The following is a 20,701-nucleotide window of genomic DNA, read 5'->3' as shown; positions in this document are numbered from 1 at the left end:
ATAGTACGCGCGATGGGCGTGTAGTTGACACGTCGGTTGGGAACCCCAAGAGGAAGGTGTGATGCGCACCAGAAGCAAGATTTCCCTCGAGTAAGAAACCAAGGTTTATCGGAGCCGGGTAGGGTCAGAAGCACGTTGAAGGTTGATGGCGGCGGGATGTAGTGCGGCGCAACACCGGGAGATCCAGGCAAACGTGGACACACGTGGAACTCGCACAAAACAACCAAAGTACTTTGCCCCAACGAAACGGTGAGGTTGTCAATCTCACCGGCTTGCTGTAACAAAGGATTAACCGTATTGTGTGGAAGATGATTGTTTGCGAGAGAAAATAGTAAAACAAGTATTGCAGCAGATTTGTATTTCGATATTAAAAGAATGGACCGGGGTCCACGATTCACTAGAGGTGTCTCTCCCATAAGATAAAAGCATGTTGGGTGAACAAATTACGGTCGGGCAATTGACAAATAGAGAGGGCATAACAATGCACATACATGATATGATAAGTATAGTGAGATTTAATTGGGCATTACGAAAAAGTACATAGACCGCCATCCAAGCTGCATCTATGCCTAAAAAGTCCACCTTCGGGTTATCATCCGAACCCCCTCCGGTATTAAGTTGCAAAGCAACGAGACAATTGCATTAAGTATGGTGCGTAATGTAATCAACAACTACATCCTCGGACATAGCGCCAATGTTTTATCCCTAGTGGCAACGAGCACAACACAACCTTAGAACTTTACATCACTTGTCCCGGTGTCAATGCGGGCATGAACCCACTATCGAGCATAAATACTCCCTCTTGGAGTTAAAAGCAAAAACTTGGCCAGAGCCTCTACTAGTAACGGAGAGCATGCAAGATCATAAACAACACATATGTAATAACTTGATAATTAACATGACATGGTATTCTCTATCCATCGGATCCCGACAAACACAACATATAGAATTACGGATAAATGATCTTGATCATGTTAGGCAGCTCACAAGATCCAACAATGAAGCACAATGAGGAGAAGACAACCATCTAGCTACGCTATGGACCCATAGTCCAGGGGTGAACTACTCATTCATCACTCCGGAGGCGATCATGGCGGTGTAGAGTCCTCCGGGAGATGAATCCCCTCTCCGGCAGGGTGCCGGAGGAGATCTCCGAGAATCCCCCGAGATGGGATCGGCGGCGGCGGCGTCTCCGGAAGGTTTTCCGTATCGTGGTTTTTTCGCCTCGGGGGTTTCGCGACGGAGGCTTTAAGTAGGCGGAAGGGCGAGTCGGGGGCCGGACGAGGGGCCACACCATAGGGCGGCGCGGGCCCCCGGGCCGCGCCGCCTTGTGGTGTCGCCACCTCGTGGCCCCACTTCGCATGTTCTTCGGTCTTCTCGTAAGCTCCGTGGAAAAATAGGCCCACGGGTCTTTGTTTCGTCCAATTCCGAGAATATTTCGTTACTAGGATTTCGAAACCAAAAACAGCGAGAAAACGAGAAGCGGCACTTCGGCATCTTGTTAATAGGTTAGTTCCAGAAAATGCACGAATATGACATAAAGTGTGCATAAAACATGTAGGTATCATCAATAATATGGCATAGAACATAAGAAATTATCGATACGTCGGAGACGTATCAATAACTCATTCATTTATTATTACAAGCATAATATACATATCATCTCGGAGCTCCTCTTGGGTCCTAAGAGGTATACTCCTGGGTTCGAGGTGAACCCAACTTAACTTACAATATAGAAGTCTTACTAATTAATACATTTATTCCCTCGAGCAGTAAAGTACTAAGAGTTCATACTGCTCGGATACTAATACTACTTGGTAGGTCTACACGTGCTCTCCTCCGGAACCCTCCTCGGTTCCGTAGACTATAAGGTAGTCTACACCTTCGACACCTCCAAAGAGGTCTGGTTCTTCATAGCCGATGATGTCGGCTCCCTCAGGGTTGTCGTTGTCCTCCTCCAGATGGTTCAGACAATCTAAGAAGGGGATTTAAGAGTGGTATGAGTACGAGCGTACTCAACAAGTTCATTATAGAAAAGAGGTGTTTAATGCACTAGCTACGATATTAGACCAGAAAGTCTAATACCAATGCAGGTTTTGATAAATATTTCTTCAAGAGGTTGCTTTTATTTCAAAGAACTATGTCCGTCAGCCTTCACCGGTTTACTAGAACTTCATGGAGTTCCTTTCCGGCAGCGTTCGCGATTCCAAATCCCGGAACGAGGAGTGACAGGTCACGATTCATTACACTCTGCAGAGGTGTGTTGCTTTACCCATAAGAGATCTTAACCTTGGTGCCAACCGGGCAGCTCTCCCGTCCACACTTCCATTGGTGTGAGGCCCGGTATAAGGTCCTAGTCAATGATATTCCTCCGCTACCTCATACACCCACCCTTTGTTGCAAACTCCGACCCTGAGTCCTCGCCGGTCCTCTTATACCAATTAAGGATGGACCCCGACAACGACAACAGTTCTGGGCTTTCTACCATGAACTCCTTCGCCGGGAGATGCAGCCCATCATAGACCGCAATAACCATGGGGACTTTAGGCTTCCCCAGCCCACCGCTTGCTCCTCGGGCTACAAGTGTCTACGGACAATGCCGTGGGGACTTTAGGCTTCCCCAGCCCACCGCTTGCACCCTTGGAATACAAGTGTCTACGGTAAAGCGCGTCCGTTGATGTACAAGAGGTGGAAATACGATTGACTACTCCGTCCCACTCCAGATCTTATGGTTAACACGGGTATTACGGCACAAGAATCACCTGGACGACATTTGTTGTTTAATCCTAGATGGATATAAACCCTTGCAATGGAACCTCCACCATATCAACACAATCCATGGTTCCATTGCCAACCACATAGTCATATTCATAGTTATGAAAGTAGTGGTTTTGCTTTTGATGCAATAGTGATAAACATAGTACTTTGCAAGTAATTTGATAAAAATACTCAAATGATATGAGCAAGTGATGAACTTGCCTGAACACTGCAAAGTGTTGCAGTTGGATGGTGTGGACTGACCCTTGTCCTCTGTTGCTGAAAAATAGCATCATTGTCTGATAAGGGAAATGTTTAAAGAAGCATTTATGCATGATTCCAGTTTCAGGATTTGCCCCCCCCCCTTCCGATGTCTTTATCATTTCATGTGAGAGGTTAATACTAAGAATGACTTAGGGATACTCTATTTAGGGTAAAATACACCCTTGAAATGTTTTCAAGGTGTTTTTAAAGTCCAAAAGAGTTTATGGACTTATTTTCATTATTGAAAATATAAGGTGTGATTTAAATGATTATTTAAATCATCAAATTTTAACTTATTCTTGTTTAACTTCAAAAATTCTGTTTTATATTTTATTATGGTAGAGCATTTTATACTGAGTAATTTCCATATTTTAATTATTTTTTTAGAGCTATTCAACATTTACTATGAATTTCTAAAGTTTCAGTATTTATAGAATTTGTGAAATACAAAATTTGCCCCTAGACCCACCTGTCAGGGTGGCCCAACGGGTTAACCCTAACCCGAGCCGTACCGACCGGCTCGGTCGGACTCAGTCGCCCCCTTCCTCACTATCTCTCGCGAAACCCTAACTCCTCGCTCCCGCGACGCCCGCGTCGTCTGCGCCGTTGCCGAATTATTTCGGCCACCTCCGGCCATCACCGGCGATGAGATGGGGCGCATCAGAACCGCCTCTCGACGGTGCACCAGATCCTCCGCGTCGATCTGGCCCCCGTCGCTTCCTCGGCTCGCCCCCAGCGCGTCTGCCCGCAAGGCCGTGGGGTTCCGCGGCGATTCGTCGTTCACCGGCGAACCAACGCGGTGACGCGGCCGTGTGCCTCGCCGTGGTGGTGCTGGAGCACTTGTGCTCGGCGACGCCAGGCTTGGCTGCGGCTTGGCGCCGCCGTGGTCGGTCCGTGCCGCCGTGCCGCCATGGCACACCATGGTGCTCCTGCTCTAGGTATGTGCGCTTTCGTCTTCTTCCTTCCTACCTTCTCCTCTGTGCCTAGCTCTAGTTACTGGCTTGTCTCTCCTCATGGAGAGGCTGGCCATGCCGATGTGTTCTGCTGTGCGGTGCTATGGCTTGGCTTGTCGCTTCCGTGCTATTGCTGCTGTGCTTAGCCATGGATGCGCGTATGCTGCTGCTGTGCTGCTGCTCTGTGTGTGCTACTGCCGTGATTCCTAGCTCCTGCGCTGTGCGGTTCTTTTCTATCAGTGGCTGTTGTAATTCATGAGCCCCTGCTCATGAACGTGTTGTTATGTTGTGCTCAATTTAGTGGCTCCTGTTGTTGCTATGTGTATCCTGCCTCTCCTGTGAGTGCAATTGCTTGCCCCTGGCTTGATCCTGATGCATGATCCTTGCCTTTGGCAAGTTCCAGTGCTCCTGGTGTGCTATCTCTGTGCTATAATTTCATGATCATGCTCAATTGAGTGTTGTTGTTGATTTGGCAGCTCCATCCCTTGATGGATTGCTTCTGGATACAATTATATATGATTTATTTACTTATCTGTAATGCAATTCATTATGAGATGTGGCTATCTAGTTAATCTGGTGAATGTGTTGATGCTAGGCTTGGCTGCAGCATGCTCTTGTCAAGCCCTGATGATCATCTGATCATCAGTTACTTGGTAATTGGTTGCTGTTCTATGCCTGTGTCTCACTGATTCTCTTCCTTGTGTCTGTGTGACATACTGACCTGTGATGGTGTATGCTTGTGCTTGATTAAGCCATTGCTATTGCCTGCAATGATCCATTGGATCATTAGCAAAGCCTGGTGCCAAGTTTACTTGTTGATATCATTTATCTGTGTTGTCTTATTTGATTTATTGGATAAATGATGTGGACTGCTTTGCAGTAATGATCATTTCAATGGATTTGGTAGGGCTAGATGGATGCCAACACTTGGTTGTGTACCCTAGCCCTCCTTTTGAACCCTACTGGGTGATGATAACTGTGCATGGCTTATTAGTTTGGACTGGTTAAGTGGTTGAGGTGACCTTGACAACAATTTATTGCTGTTTAGGTAGATCCCACCTTTGTTGGCTTGATGTGACTTAGGAAATGCATTACTGGACAAATCCTTGTTGGATTTCTAGTGGTCTTTGCTGTTGACAAAAAAGAATAGGCACAAGTTGTCTATCTGTCTGATGGTGTGCTAGGCCTTAGGTGATGAGTGACTTTGGTTGAATGGATAGGATCATTTCCTTGATGGATTTCTTTGGTTGAACCACTGTTTTGGTTAACCAGTGTTCCCTTGGTGATTTCCTATTTGCTTCACCCATATTTTCTTGCACCACTGACTTGGTACCCAGATGATGACACAAACAGGGAACTCACACCCTATGGCTTATGTGTGATTGATGCACATGCTTGTTTATGAGAAAAGGAAATGCTTGCCCATGATTCTCTGGGTATACCTCACTCCAGCTCCTAGAAATATGTTGGTGTAGAGGGTTTGCTTCTGGATGATGTGTGAAGCTTGCCCTGCTCCTCCTGCTGGCTTGTGATGAGTGATTTGTTTCTGGTATTTATGGAGTGGATTGAACAACTCTGGCTGTTCCTCTTGTTCTTGTTGTTCTTGGTGTTCTTACCCTTGTGAGTTGCTGTTGATGAACTGCTTGAGTTCTGGCGGTGGAAAAGGTTTTATATCACCCTCTCTTTGCTCTACTGGTCGACAGCTGAGCCTGGCAACACTTGGTGATTCACTGGCTTGTGTGTGTGTCTTTGTGCTGCATGCACCCATGGTGCCTTGCTGTTGGGCATGCACACATGTTGTGTGTGCTGCCTGTGTGTATGTGTGTACCAGATGCTTGGTACCTGGCTTGGTACTTGGCTGTGAGAAGATCAGCTCGATAGATCTTGATCATATCTCCTCACATTTCACTTTCTTTTGGCTAATCTGCCAAGCGGCTTTGCCACTTGGCATTATACTTGTTTGCTTTGTTTGTGTGTGTATGCAGGAACTTGGAGATGATCAAAATGGATGGCAAGATCATCTTGATCAAAGAATTCTTGAAGATTGAGTTGTAGTTTAGGAATTCCATTAAATTGTAATCTTCTTTCTTTTTCTTTTTCTATTTTTCCTATTCTTGTAATATGTTGTAATATTTCATATTTCATTTCTGTAAAGACAATGTATCTTGTGTGTTTATCAATAAAGCTCCCATTTTCTCTAATGAGCTTTACTTATTGTTTGTATTGTTCATATTATTTATTAATTATAATTTGCTTAATGAATTACCTCACATTTGAATTATGAGATATTCATATGTTGTTTGAATTTGAAATTCAAATACATCTTAGGTTTGAGTTCAATCATGCAACTTAAGTTAGAATTCAATCATGCAACTTAAGTTGTGATGCAATATCTTTCCTCTCTTCTCAAAACCCTAACTTAGTTGAATGAGAAACAAGTTTGTCGCACTCTCGAAACCCTAACCCTGTAAGGTGTCGAGAGAGAAAATTGGCCCCCTTCGATGCAGTTTTGTTTTAAAAGCGCGAAATTTCCCCAGAATTTACGATGCAATGCACATCCCTTTCTAAAATCTACCCCTCGATCGTCTCTAAACCTGGGACATTACAGGTACGGTGGAAGCCATGAGAGAGTGAGGAGAAATTGTAGAGATGTGATAATGCTGGCCAAGCCGGGCTACATATATAGAGTGAGAAATGGCGGGAAAAATGTGGGCGGGAAGATAGGAGGCGGGAAGACATAGATGGGAAGACATAGGCGGGAAGAAGAGGAATCCAGAGCTGGTCATCTAACCTTTAGTCCCGGCTGGTGGGTGCAACCGGGACTAAAGGTGGTTTTTGTGTCATCTAATAAAACTGTCGGTGGGATAAGGACGTCTAGGTAAGTTTTAGTCCCGGTTGGTGGGTGCAACCGGGACTAAAGCTGTCGGCAGGATAAGGACGCATGGGTGGACACACTGCTCGATGAGATAAAGCATATAGCGCACGACGCCCTGTCGGAGGAACAAGACAAAGGAGAAGCGGCTCTATGCCTATAAAAGGAGCATCGATACGCCTTGGCAAGCAGACCAACAAGCCAACCTAGCATAAATACGCCTCGGGAAAATTTTCCTGCAAGCCCGTGAAAGACTCCATCTCCTCTAACAGTGTTGGGGAAAGGGTTGGAAATTCTCCCGGGGCGCAGCTTCTCGAAGATGTCGTTGGTGCACACGCCCTACGACATCTTCGGAAGTTGCGCCTCTGGAAAATTTTCCTGCAAGCCCGTGAAAGACTCCATCTCCTCTAACAGTGTTGGGGAAAGGGTTGGAAAATCTCCCGTGGCGCAGCTTCTCGAAGATGTCGTTGGTGCACACGCCCTACGACATCTTCGGAAGTTGCGCCTCGGGAAAATTTTCCTGCAAACCCGTGAAAGACTCCATCTCCTCTAACAGTGTTGGGGAAAGGGTTGGAAAATCTCCCGTGGCGCAGCTTCTCGAAGATGTCGTTGGTGCACACGCCCTACGGCATCTTCGGAAGTTGCGCCTCGGGAAAATTTTCCTGCAAGCCCGTGAAAGACTCCATCATCTCGTCTATCAGTGTTGGGGAAAGGGTTGGAAAATCTCCTGTGGCGCAGCTTCTCGAAGATGTCATTGGTGCACACGCCCTACGGCATCTTCGGAAGTTGCACCTCAGATATTTTTTCCTGCAAGCCCTGAAAGACAGAGGCGGGAAGACAGAGGCGGAAAGAAATGACAAGAAGATAGAGGCGGGAAGAAATGGCAGGAAGAGGGGGGCGGGAAGACAGGAGGCGGGGACTAAGGCGGGAAGAAATGGTGGGAAGTGGGGGGGCGGGAAGATAGGAGGCGGGAAGACAGATGCAGGAAGAAATGGATTTTTCTAAATTTTGAAATGAATTATTTGTATTTTTCTGATTTTGAAATGAATTAGTTTTATTTTTATGATTTGTTTAATATATTATGTGTATTTTTCTGATTTTGAAATGAATTAGTTCTATTTTTATGAATTTTTAATATATTATTTCCATTTTTAAGATTTTAAAATGAGTTAGTTTTATTTTTCTAATTTTTTTGATATATTATTTGTATTTTTAAGATTTTGAAATAAATTAGTTTTATTTTTCTGATTTTTTGATATATTATTTGTATTTTTAAGATTTTGAAATGAATTAGTTTTATTTTTCTTAATTTTTTGATATATTATTTGTATTTTTAAGATTTTGAAATGAATTAGTTTTATTTTTCTTAATTTTTTGATATATTATTTGTATTTTTTCCGACGTTTTTTAAAAACAGAAAAAACACCTTTAGTCGCGGTTGGTGAGACCAACCGCGACTAAAGGTTCTTTCCGCGGGAACCCAGAATTCAGGCGAAAAAACCTTTAGTCGCGGTTGGTCTGAAGGGGCGCCCCTATAAATTCGCGCGGGCGCGAATGGCCGCGCCATTCTCTTCTCCAATCCGCCGAAGTTACAGAGAACGCTGCCCCCGCCGCCCGAAGTATGCCGTCAGGCTGCCAGAGCCGAGACCGCCGCCGCGCCTCGACGCCGTCGCCGCGCCCTCTCTCGCCGACCACCGCTGCGCCTGACGCCGTCGCCGCGCCCTCTCTCGCCGACCGCCGCCGCGCCCTCTCTCTCGCCGAGACCGCCGCCGCGCGCACGCCCTCGTCGTCGCCGCCGAAGCCCCCGCCGCGGAGTACGTGTCGCTGCCGAAGCCCGCCGTGCGCTAGCTCTTGATCCCCATCGGCGCCGCCACATACACACAGAGAGAGGGAGGGGCGCGCGCCGGCCAGTACACATGGGCGGCGCCCCTTCTCTCAATTTTTTTTTACTTAACAAAAATTTAAACTTAACAAAAATCTTAACTTAACAAAAACAGTAACTTAAAAAAAATTTAACTTAACAAAATTTTAACTTAACAAAAAAATTAACTTAATTAAAAAAATTATTTTGTTTTTTTAACTTAACACAAATCGGAAAACCAACCCCGCGCGTATACGGGGGGCGGCAAGGGGGCGGCGCGAGTTTTTTTTGCTTTAAGTTAACACAAATCGGAGAACCAACCCCGCGCGTACACGGAGGGGGTTGCGAGGGGGCTGCGAGGTGCGCCGCCCCCTCCGTATACGCGCGGGGTTTTTGTTTTTGTTTTTTTAGGCGAGAGAGGAGAGAGAGAGAAACACACCAACCCCGCACGTATACGGAGAGGGTGGCGAGGGGCGGCGCACAACTTTGTGTGCCACCGCCTCCGTATATGCACGGGGTATCGGTGTTTCTCTCTCTCCTCTCTCTCGATCCATATGTGTTGTTAGAGACAACGTCCCGATCACCGTCCAGGAATTGAATGAGCCAAAGAAGGCACGTCTTGGTTTTAGTTTTGTCGACAAGAGAACGAAAAAAGGATTGCTGGAGAAAGCTTATGGAACATTTCATTCTACTTCCGGAATTCAACAAACGCGATGATTCGGTAACGAGATTCCGAGTGGACGTGAGAGGAGGAGCCTAGTCAAAGAGTTTGCTCTTCAGAAGATGTCCGAAGCATTCCGGAACTTCAGGAAAAATTGAGCCCGTGATTATGTGAACAAGAACAAGACTCCGGATTTCAATGGACAATATGAGAAACTGAAAGATGATTGGCCAGAATTTGTGAGGCAAAAGAAATCAGAGCATTTCAAGGCCATATAGGAAAAAATAAGGAAAATGCGGCTAAGAAAGTGTACAATCATATTATAGGGCCAGGAGGATACCGCCTTTCGGAGCCTAAGTGGGAGAAGATGGAGAACGACCTGAGGGAGCGAGGAATCCCTCTAGGTACAGAGGGATGGGACCCAAGGGCCAAAAGCTGGTGGTACGGGCATGGGGGATCGCTAGACCCCGAGACAGGGAGGTGTGTTCACCGGAAGAAAGTGTTTACTCCCACCCAAGCCCTTATTGACGCAATGGCCCAAGCTCAAGAGGGGAAGATCAAGTTAAATAGAGAGAACGACGCGCTGACATTAGCCCTCGGGAATCGTGAACACCCAGGACGTGTACGAGGCAAAGGCGCCATTCTGTGGAAAGTAGGGTTTCCCCAGGACAATGACCCATACAGTTACAGAAGCCGTAAGAGAAAGACTGATCGGGATGCAGATCTTGTGAGGAAGTTGGCATCGGAACTCTATGAGGTGAAGCAGATTGTGCATGAACTAGTAAAAGAAAGATCGACACGGCCGCATGAAGATCTGCAGCAGATCTCGGAAGCCAGCAGCGGAGAAGCAGCGTGGCTTCCACGCAGGTCCCGGATGGTGCTAATGCACCCTTCACCCCGGCTAGTGCTAATGCACCGACGATCGAGATTCGTGCTCCGGAGCCTCACTACCCCGTGGATGATGTAAAGGAGATGAAATAATGTGATCTGCATTATCCAATGGGGAACATTTCCATGAAGGTAGCGATTGGCAGTGCTTTACCCTGTACGCCTGGAGCACTCCACCACAACAACCCCATTGAAGATGGCTATGCTCGTGTCACGGTGGAAGACCATAGTCCAAGGGTGTGAGGACCTGGAGATTGACTATGCTACACCCGAAGGGGAGAAAAGACTTGGAGATGTCAAGCGCCAATTCATTCTATGGAAGAAGAAGTACATAGTGTTTCCAGGAGAGGCGCCAAGGACAACAAGTCCACCCACCTCCAGTGGTGGTTCACCTACACCTCCTTCACGTCAGCCGACGCCGCCCCCCCCCCAATCCACCTCCGGCGGGTAAGCAGCCGCCACCCCCCAGTCCGCCTCCGGCGGGTACGCCGCCCCCCAATCCACCTCCGGCGAAGAAGCAGAAGCAGGCGGACAGCAAGACAACCCCCTCCTGGACTATTAACCCGGACCCTTATGTACCTAAGACCACAAAGGTACCAATGCCATCACTGAAGCCTCACCTCCCGAGACCTTGGGAACTTAGTGTCGAGGAAACCAACGTGGTCGCGGTTGCTCACCATGAGAAATGCAAGGCGGATATGAAGGCGAAAAAAGAGCCTGAGCCCAAGCCAGTATTTACTGAGAAGCAAAAGAAGTGGGCTAAGGATTTTTTGACGACACCGTCCCAAATCTCGCTGCGAGACGACTATGGACGTGAATTTCGTAGGCAAATAGATTTATTGGACAAGAAAGCCTCGGAGGAGAAGAAAGCCTTGGAGGAGAAGAAAGAAGCAAGTAGAAAATGCAGGAAACAAGTTTCCCAGCTCGGGGAACAGAGAAAACAATCGATTCCCCCGCTCATAGTGGAAGCCTGTCCTTCCCATACGAAGGCGTTGTCCTTCAGAGCCGATATGGATAAGGATATGGAACTATTGGACCCCGTTATCATAGCAGCTGCTGGAGCACAGGGAATGACTGTAACAACGGCCAAAGAAAGAGCGGCCGAGTTCGGTATGACTCTTCATGCATTGTTAGACCTTGAGGATGCGCCAATAAGTGAGGTGGCATTTACATATGTGCCGAATGGGCCTCTCGTCGAGCCTGCGCAGGAAGAGAGTCTACCAACACATATGCGAAGTCTGCTACGCTGGTACAAGGGTTTCATACAAAATAAGGCCGGCAAAGAATTATTTCTGCGGAAGTTAGAGAGGAGCATCACTTCAAACAGTACCATGTACAAGTTCATACGAGTGAATTGTTCCAGTTGTTCAATTTGCGCGAGCTCGACAAATCTATCCTGAGTTTTTACGTTCTGTAAGTGATTTATTTCTTCTGTACGCTATCATTGCATGTACTATATTTTCCTAAATATATTCTTGTCGCTATTATGCAGAATGAAGCTTGGGGAATGCAAAAGAAAGAACATCTTTGATGTTGGATACATTGACCCACATATCATTAATGGATATGTGTTAAAAAGATACCCCCAAGACGTGGAGAAAGACTTGTATTGGTTTCTTCCAAAGCAGTCACTCAAAAGTCAAATTCTATTTCCTTACCATTTTGGGTGAGTGTTTCTGTCTTATGCACATTCTCTTTTGTTTACTCCATGCATGTTATGTCTAATCGATGACTTATGCATGACTGTGTGTGTAACGTGTCCGCAGGTTCCACTGGATTCGGCTAACAATTGAATTTGACAACTCCAGAGTTCTCGTCATGGACTCTCTGAATATGGATTCAAAGCATTGGTCCGATATGAGAGAAATGCTGCAAAAGTAATTATTTTCAATCATTTGCGCACTATATCGGCATCTTTCGTTCGTTTCCTTATATCAAGTAACTAATAACTCCCTTGTTCATTTAATTTCTTTGCCCTTGTAGGGTTTGGAAACGGTTCAAACATAAAATAATCGGTGAATTCAAAGATGAGCTAACATTTTCAAGGATAGCTATGGATATTCAGCCACCAGGGACCAATCTATGTGGATACTATGTGTGTGAGTTCATCCGGCGATTCACCTCTGAGCGGAGGCCTGAGGATATCAACATGTGGAGGAATGACATGCGGAAGAAGCTTAATCCAGAAGCTCGCTTTTGACCAATTCAAGAGGAGTTGGCAGGATTTTTGATGAAGGAAGTCCTCCATCCTAAAAGAGAACACTATTACGAGGATGAAGAACTTCTAATTTGATAAATTGTATATGGAAACTTGTTTGAAGTTGTTCTTGTATATGGTCACCCGAGACTGAATATCATATATTCCTCTTGAATTGTTCTTGTTTGAAATTTCAAACTTGTTTGAAATTATATATTCATATGCATCAACGTGTAACGTGTATATAGTAGTGTAGAATATGTGTACTGAAACTTCTTTGAAATTAAAATAAAACACAAAATAAAATATAAAAAAAATGAAACACAACAAAAAGAAAACAAATTTAGGGGGGTAAAAACCCTAAACCCTGCGGAGACCTTTAGTCCCGGTTGACCTGGCCAACCACGACTAAAGGTCCTCCGCCCGACGAGTGCCTACCGCCCACGTGGATGCCCTTTAGTCGCGGTTCGTAAGCAACCGTGACTAAAGGGGGAGAGGAGGCTTTAGTCTCGCATAATTAGTTCCAGTTGCGCAACCGGGACTAAAGCCCGTCACCAACCGGAACTAAAGCCCATTTTTCTACCAGTGTATAATTATACTCACCCCGTTCTCATTCGCAGAGCATGCTTCAGTAACATCTTGTAATGTGTAAGAAGTTAGATTTTCTTTCTTTCACCGTAGGTAAACCTTAGGCCACCAACCCGTGGTTAGATGGTTAGCAAGGCAGTGGTATCCCAGCCCACCAGGGATCAAACCCAAGGTTTGATGCTCTTGTGTCTCATATAGGTGAAATAGTTTTTCAAAGGGAGGCGATGTTCCTGTCGATAGCGGGAGACATGCGGTGACTTTGTCAATTTCAAGACCCATCGGCTCAGTCTCTCGAAGGTGCCCATAGCAGCATGCGGTGACTTTGTCAATCTCAAGACCCACTGACGGTAGGGTGTGAGCGCGTGTGTTGATAGAGATGAGTGTATGTACGTATTCATGATCGACTCCATCCGTATCGTGTTTCTAAAAAAAACATAGGTCCTACAACCATGTGCGCTTGGAAGCCTAAATTCAAACATTCATTGAAGATAATTTCCTAAAATAAATATTTATTTGTAAGCCAAAATCATGAAGGTTTATATGATGAAATTAAAGCTTATCGTACTGATGAACTTACTCCGTATTGCAAGTCCACTAATAGTTGAACTTAGTGCTCAGACACATCAACACAGCATATGACAGGTACTTTGAGCACTCAAAAATCAATTCTGATTATTGATGCTACGGCTATATTTCAGTGATGATGCATGCGGATTGTCGGAATAATTGGCAAATCAAAAATTTAGCTATCGGTAAAAAGGAAATGAATATTTATCTGAAACCAAAGGGGCCGAAAGTTACCTTGCGAGACGTAACATCGTAGGTTTTCGAGAAGATGGGTGTCGTGGGTAACTAGGTTTTCTACAAGTGTGGCAGTTCATGCGATGGCAATTGCACCTGTACTTATCGATCGACCGATGAAAGCACTTTCCGACGCACAAGCGAACTAAACTAACTATCCTAGTTTGACGAGCGTGCACCACATTACCTGGAAGTTTTTTTTTTTTGAGATGTACATTACCTGGAAGTTGGAATGCAGTAATTTTCGCATACATTCATTCTCCTCACCTGGTCGCTTCGATACACCCTGAGCTGGCACGCGGTAACAAAAGCACATATGCGTGCGTGTGCCAACTTTGCCAAGAATTAGAAAATTATTGTTACAGTACTGTAGTAATCGATCGACCAGACATGCATCTGATCTTTATGCATCGCTATCAAGAAGAAAGATGGCACCAAGCAAATCAAAATCAAACACACAGTCAATCGATCGATGGTATCCTCCTGCATTACACTCACCCCGTGCATGCACCTGATATGATGGCCCTGATGTTGAGCTACATGTCGGCCGTGGTCCATCAGGTCAAGTCTAGTTAGCTTGACTGGTCAGTCAGCATCGTACTCTCGTGCGGGGTACGATTTGCCATGATCTAACTCTAAACATATCAGACACGTTTGGTAGGTCGGGTCGAATTTGGGATATCTGGGGGTAGGCCGGCTGGGGAGCATATCTTGTCCAAAATGAGCTCCAGTCCAAGTTTTACACTTAGGGCTCCTTTGATTTGAAGGATAGGAAAAACATAGGAATAGAAAAAGTATAGGATTGGAATGGCATGTCTATTTGAATCCTATAGGAAGATGAAGTTTGTTTGATTGTAGCAAAGGAATTTTTCCATGAGGTATGAGCTAATGCTTTTTTCCTATAGGAATTACACTACAAGATTCCTATAGAAATTTTCCTATAGGCTATGTTCCTATGAATCAAACAACATGTATAGGAAATTTTCCCATAGGAACCAAATCCTACACAATTCCTATGCAAATCCTTTGAATCAAAGGAGCCCTTAGTTTAGCAGCCTGTGAAAGCTTTATTTAGGTTCTAGGAAGATTTTCTCTGGATGTTTGGTTGTCTCTGTTGGTGCTCATGGAGCAACCCTGTTGTTTGGTTGTCATCACAAGATTAAGTATGGTAACCTCTTCTAGCGAGTGGCGAGGTTACCAAGCACTATGATCATATGAAATTCACACAAGTAAGCACACTAGAATGATAACTTTGCATAATAACATATTATAACGACAAGTTCATAATTAGTACCAATCCTAGCATAGTCACTTAGCCTCATACAAAATTCGACCAACAAGAGACAAAGGACACAAACAAGGTTCAGACACACAAGTAAAGCAATGACCACTTTCATTCTATCTCTTTCACGGTGACGTGGGCATGACCCTTCGGGTGCCAATCATGAGCACACATGGTATAGCGCAATAGGATACCCACCTGATGATCTGCTAAGGATCAAGAAGCCCAAAATCATTTTGCAATTACAAAGCTTCAAGGCCCATGTATGTGCCGTGCGGAACAAGGACAAGCCCATATAAGGGAACCCTAGAGCATACCTTTAACATGTAACCGACCCGAACAAGATGTTGACGTGTACAAGTAGATTGCCTAGCCCTTTCCATCAGTTCGGACTTTTGGTTCAAGTGGCTAGTGCATGAAGCTTAACATGGTATCAGAGCCCCAGGTCTCGAGTTCAAATCCTGGCTTTCCCAATATATTCTAAAAATTATCTCCTCTCCCGCAGCCTCCTGCCGTGTGGTTCCGGCCTTTCGCTGCCTCTTTGCCTCTCTACATGCATTGACTTGTCTTCTCGTCTCCCCGTCACACGTGAAAGGGGGTGTTGACGTGTACAAGTAGATTGCCTAGCCCTTTCCATCAGTTCGGACTTTTAGTTCAAGTGGCTAGTGCATGAAGCTTAACACAAGATACCCGAGACCTAGCCTCCTTTATAAAGGCTAGGAGGGATCGCCTGGGACGGAATTCAATCTGGTTCGAGAGAGAAAGCACCATAGCCATCACAGCAAACTTGTAACCATCATCATCTTCAATCAAGAACAAACAAGCATGAAGTAGGGTTTTGCCCCCTCCCCCCCGAGCCTGAATCTGGGTAAATCGTGCCTCCTCTTTGCTTGTAAGCCGACGAACTCTCCAACACATTCTTCTTCCCTAAAACCCAAGTACATAAACCATGGGTATTTCCATGGATACCCCATGTCACACGATCCGTCTGGTGGCATCCCCATGGTCTGGACACCTTGTCATCACCTCGCAACACTAGTAGTCCAAGATGACCACTCAAAAGATTCCTGGTTAATTCTTCGTTTGGAACAAAAGGAGAGACCTATGAATTTTTGGAGGATATAATTATTTTAAAAAAAATCTGTGGTAACGTTTGGAACAAAAGGAGAGACCTACGAATATTTGGAGGATGTAATTATTAAAAAAAATCTATGGTAACATTTGAAACAAAGGAATGCCATTTGAAATGGTCTATTAATTCCATAGCAATTATGAGGGACACAAAACAGAAGATTTTAGCTCATGGGTTTCATCTCCTTTTGCCTATACTTTCTATGTTTAGCTCATAATAATGTTTATCTGATGACACCTAGAGGAACCACTAACTTTGATGGGATGTAGGAGGCAGTGCACAAATTTGGCTGAAAGTTACCTGCTGGGATGCCGGGAACAAAACAAGAGGGCAGGTGTCTTCAGAACATGATTCCTCGTAAAACCGGAAGTTCAATCCCACAGATTACATTACTACCGGCTGGAGGGGCAACATCGGAATACCGCACGCATGTGTAAAAACAAGAGGAATCAAAACCAATATATCCAATGCCTTATGTTATGCCCCTTACCCATTCGAGAGACCTCTTTCCCATCGTGACCTTCAGAAAAGAATAAGGATGTACCCCAAAGCAGCAGTAGTAGTATCGATCATTAGATCTTCCCTAGGGTTTAAGTATAGTTCTTGGCTTGTACGGTCCCCGGCCATCCCCTCCACGTACACCAGATCCCTAGCCCCCGTGGCGCCGTGGCAATGTGCCCTCTCGTGCAGCCTCCATACCGATCTGCCTCTCACCAAACGGCCCGAGCCAGCAGGCCAACGAAGAGCGTCACGCCACCACGCGCGCGCATCAGCAGCTCTTCGCCACAGCATCAGAGGCTCACAGCTAAGCTCTGCATATAATTAACAATGGCCTAAGCTCCCGATCGACGGGTAGCCGCTGTCGCTGCCACCAATTATAGTGGTGGGTGCGCTGCGCTGTTGCGCCGAGGGCGACGGGCGGGCCAATCCCATGCCGACACTCGCCGCCTGCCTGAGCTGCCTTTTCTCCTTCCTCGATCCATCGGGTTCTTCTTGCTGCCGCGGCAGCGTATCGGAGCCTAGACGACAGCGCACACGCGCCCGTAAAATAATGTGGCTGCCAATTTTGGCAAGCACGTAGACGTACGTACGGGCGAGGGAGCACGCCCAAGCTAGCCTGGTGACGGGTTATTTTATGCTTGCATCGCCGTCGTCGCTGGGTGCGGTGACTTTGCCGCACCACGCCGTCGACAGGTGTCGCCGCGCACCAGCTCCCCTCCAGGACCACCGCCTTGTTTATGCAATGTAAAGCCCTCTCCAGCCGAGCCACCGGAAAGAGATCGAGATGAGGAAGAACCCAGATCGATCGATCCACCGGCGACGCGCACGTTTATCGTTAACTATAGTTAGAGTGTTAGGAATAAGCACGTCGTATGTCCGCGCGGCCGTATACGAGTGGCATACGGTGTGTGTCCGATGCATGTTAGAATTGTAGTCCGGGTAGGATTAGAATCCTATCTCCTAGTCGGTTAGCATCGGTTGTAGCCTAGCATATATATACTGGTGTATACCCCTGTAATCTGTACCAAGAAGTAATAGAGAAAGAAAGAACACGTACGATATGTACGTGCGGCAATCCAATCTGTTTCCTTATGTTGCCTGAAGTAATCCGTGTGATAGCTGAAGTAGTACTAGCGTGATCAATAGAAACGATCAGCTAGCTTTAGCTGTGGTACGTGCGTCTCGCCGGATCGTCGTTCGTCATCGCTTACGTCGGAAAGTACACGGCGTGTAGGGCCAGTTCTAACAATTGGTATCAGAGCCCGAGTTCATTGTCCGTGATCTGCTAAAAGTACAAGGAGGTCATGGCGATGGTCAAGGTTGGCGAGACATCGGCACCGGTGGTAGAGACGGTGGGGCCGGCTTTGTATCCGCGCCTCGATCGCAAGGACTACGGGCTTTGGGCCCTTAACATGGAGGTGGCCATGGAAGCTGCGGAGATCTGGGAGGCCGTCGATCCCGGCGGCGATGACTACGTCAAGGGAGGCGTGAAGTACACGAAGGATCGCAAAGCACTAACGGCGATCTATTCCGTCGTGCCGAAGGACGTGATGCAGCACCTCGTCGGAAAGAAGTCGGCGAAGGATGCGTGGGAGACGATCAAGACCTTACACCAAGGTCATGCCCGCGTGAGGGAAGCGCATCTTCAAACTTTGACGAAAAGTTATGAAGATCTGAAGATGGAGGAAAGCGAGACGGTTGATCAGTTTGCCGCCCGTTTCGTCACCCTCATCAACGCAATCAGGGGTTATGGCGAGAGGTTGGATGAGGTCAAGAACGTCAGAAGGTTCTTGCGTGCCGCACTGGCGCGCTATATGCAGATCGTTACATCGATCGAACAGTGTATCGACCTGAATACACTGACGGTTGATGATCTCGTCGGAAGATTCAAGGCACACGACGAGAGAATCCGGCTTAGCTTCGATGATCCGGACCAGAGTGAGCACTTGATGCTCACGAAGCAACAGTGGATGACTCTTTCAAAAGAAAAGCAAGGAGGGTCCACGAGCCGTAGCAACGGGAAGGAGAAGCAGCGCCCGGCGAAAAAGTACATCGCCGAGCAGGATGAAGATGACGAAGCTCCGCCGCGGAGAAAGTTTGACATAAAGAAAGTAAGGTGTCATAACTGCGGGAAGCTCGGTCACTTCAAGGATGATTGCCAGAAAGCATCAAAGGATAGGGCTCTCATGGCCCAGGAAGGAGATGATGGGCCAATGATGTTGATGCTCGAAGTATGCGAGCAGAAGGACACGGAGGAGTTAGCTCCTCCAGCACAGGCTCCGGAGATGGTGGACCACATGGATCAGCAGCGGAGTGCCCCGTTCCCATGTGAAGAAGCTTCGGAACTTGTTCATGGTGATCTATGCGTTGAAATATCACCTGCAACCCCGTCCGGCAATAAGTACTTCATGCTTGTGGTGGATGATTACAGTCAATACATGTGGATTGTGTTGCTGAAAAGTAAGGATCAAGCCCTACAAGAATTCATGAAGATCAAAGAAGCTGGAGAGTTCAAGGCGCAGGTGAAGATAAAGGTCTTATGCATAGATCAGGAGGGTGAGCTGCATCAAACCGTGGTAGTCATGGCACGGAACATGATGAAGATTAAAGGCTTGCCAGGAAAATTTTGGGGTGAGGCAGTCAATACGGCTGTCTACTTGCTGAACAGGGCGCCAACTAGGAGTGTAGCTGGTATAACGCCGTACGAAGCATGGTACGGATGGAAGCCCTCGGTTGATCATCTTCGCACTTTTGGGTGCGTGGCGCATGTGAAGACGGTGTCCGGCCATAAGAGCAATTTGGCAGATCGGAGTACTCCAATGATCATGACTGGCTATGAAGGTTCGAAGACGTATCGTTTGTGCAATCCCTATACCAATAAGGTGGTTGTTACAAGCGATGTAGTCTTCGAGGAAGAAAACTCATGGAACTGGAGCTCCAACGAAACGGTACATCCGATCTCATATGAGAGTTTCACCGTTGATTACGGTGGGCTTGAGCATGCAAACAATCGAGATCAACCAGATACCAGCATGAAGGGCTCGAGTGTACTGAGTCTAGACGGCACTGGTGTAGGTGCAGTTTCAGCGACTCAAATTGCTACGTCGGTAGGTTCTACGAGCAGGTCTGGAGTGCAAGACGCTGCCTCGTGTGATCTAAGCGTAACAAGAGGAGCTGGGCGAGGCGCACATGTTGTGCCAGGAAGCGCTGGACCTTGCAGCCCAGCAAGCAGGCCACAATGGCCAGAAGGCGGACTAAAAGGAAGTATCTTGCCAAGATGTACTTCACGTGAGAAAATATGGGCAAAAGGAAGTGCTTCACGTGAGGAACCAAGGCTAGAAATAGAAGCTGCCGCTAGTGGCCAATTAACGCCACCAAGCAGCCAACACGATGACAGACCGAGCAGACCAACTGTTCTAGTCGGTTTAGACGCTGAAGGGTGCCTAGGAAGAGAAGGAGTAGACCCACTAGGCAGTCAAGATTGGGCTTCTAATGCTAGAATCCCAGGAAGTGAAAAAGGAGGGCGCAGCCTAGGTTGTGCGCCAGGAGGAACTCAACAAGAAGGCCAGGCACTGGAAAAAGCAACTCCGGTAGCTAGTGTGGCTTCAATTGCGGTTACACAAGTGACAGAAGAAGCAACTACGGTGTCTCATCCGACAGTACAGGAAAGAGGACGACGATCAACTCCGAAACTTTTTCGTAGTGTCTTGGATTTATATCCAATAAAGACCCTTCACATAAATGAACGTGTAGGAGGGAAAGCTCAAGCTCGATGTTTACGAATCAAAGAAGAGCTGAAGACCGAAGACGTGGACAAGGAAGACGGTCGACATCATGCCATGGAGAAGCCGGCGAAAGTAAAGACGGTGACATGGAAGATACAAGGAACGACGAAAGCAATGTCGACGATGATGGTCGAAACGGTGAAAGCAATACCGAGGGTA

This window comes from Lolium rigidum, chromosome 7 (assembly GCF_022539505.1).
Source record: "Lolium rigidum isolate FL_2022 chromosome 7, APGP_CSIRO_Lrig_0.1, whole genome shotgun sequence".
Lineage (NCBI taxonomy): Eukaryota > Viridiplantae > Streptophyta > Magnoliopsida > Poales > Poaceae > Lolium > Lolium rigidum.
This window is presented reverse-complemented; position numbering follows the sequence as displayed.